Here is a 1903-nt window from a genome sequence, read left to right as displayed (position 1 = left end):
AACTAAAGTTGGACAATTCAACCAATTGTTATGGAAAATAGTTTAGGTAAAATAATTAGTTGATATTTTTTTTTATAGATTACTCATTAGGGTATCGCAGTTATATTTATTTTCATCCCCAATACAATAATTGATGGTGTAGCATTTTCCATCTCTCAGTGTCCCGTAATGATTTTGTCTATGTTGCGCGTGGGCCAGAGAGAGAAAACGAATAGTGCGCCGACATCCTCCGAACACGATTATATTTTTTTCCGGCGACTGCGATTAATATGATCATAAGTTTTTGCCTGCAGGCTGCAGAAGTTTGCCCATTGTGTAATTGGGTGCCGACGCAAGTATATTTTCTTTAAAAACTTCTTACGAAATCGTTTTTTAACCATGAAATATTAATTAGCAAATACAAAATTTTGAATTCAATAAACAAAATCAAGTAATATTTAACCGCCAAAATGGTTTCCGAAACCAATCCAACACAACGAGAGATACCTATAAGATGACATACGAAACATATTTTTCAATAATCGTAAATAATGTTCCCGTGAAATAGCTTATGAATAGAAAAGTATAAAGTATAAAGTATAATAGGTACAACTACTGCTTCAAAAAAATGTCTAAAATATAAATAGGTATTAAATAATAACATATTATAGCAATAGCATATATCAATTGAACATAAAATTATGTCCAACTTTAGAAGTATATATATATAAAAATAAACTGATAACTACTTACTATAATAACAACATAGTTAGTGGAAGGATATCAAAATTTTTATATCATTATATACAAACTATTCTGAACGCCAACCACACTAAACACGCTGACCCCGCGCAAACGATGGCTACGTGTTGATTAACATCAATATAATGTTCGCCTAATTATTATTTATTATCATTATCGGCGAGGACGTTATATAATGATATTGGCCGTTGGGTAAAGTGGGCAAAAGTTTATGGTCCGATCGATGTATGATCGCGAGCAATGAGCTCATAAGCCCCACGTGCGTAAAAATTTGACCGACTGCACGTTTTATTGATTACGACTATCCGAGAACAATAAATATTAAAATATACAATTATTGCTATATTATTGTCAGTATGACACAATAGACACATGCGCGAGAGTCTATATATACAACACAATAATGCATTATGTTAATACCTACATGATCAATGATCATATTATTATAATAATTTATTCCGATAATCACTAATCAGATTATATAATATATAGGTAAAGTGTTAAACATTTTGACGAAGTACAAATTATTATAATGATTTGTAAAATTATGATTTATGAGCATCTCTAAAGCCATTGACTGTAAGCAGTATTGAAAAGTATTTGAGTAAAAGTATTCAAATACTTTTTTCTGTATTGAATACTTTTTAAAATACTTTTATTTTTGAAGTATTTGAACGGTATTTTAAATACATTTTTTTACTATTGAATACTATTTTTTTGAATACTTTTTTTATTCCTTGAATTCTTTATTTATCGTCAAATAATAATAATGTCATAATAATATTATATATATTTATCATTTATGAACAATTCTATATCGGTTTTAGTTTTCATCTATTAATAGCTTAACTAAATATTTTTTACTCCGAGAAACAGTCTGTCGACACTCGACGACAATCGCAACGGTACGTTGGTACCTACCAATATATACCAATATATACCAATATATACCAATATACAAAAGAACATATATGACAGATAAGCATTTTGAACAAATAATGTTCTTAAAATGCAACACTCAAATGTTCGATTAATAACTATAATATATTATATGAATGATACAAAATTAAATTGATTTTTTCGTTTTGTATTTAAAAATTATTTCAAATACTTTACTATAGATAGTATTTGGGTGGTATTTTAAGTACTTTATTTTATAAGT

This window comes from Acyrthosiphon pisum, chromosome A1 (assembly GCF_005508785.2).
Source record: "Acyrthosiphon pisum isolate AL4f chromosome A1, pea_aphid_22Mar2018_4r6ur, whole genome shotgun sequence".
Classification (NCBI taxonomy): Eukaryota; Metazoa; Arthropoda; class Insecta; order Hemiptera; family Aphididae; genus Acyrthosiphon; species Acyrthosiphon pisum.
The sequence above is the reverse complement of the archived record's forward strand: the minus strand, read 5'-3'. Positions refer to the sequence as shown.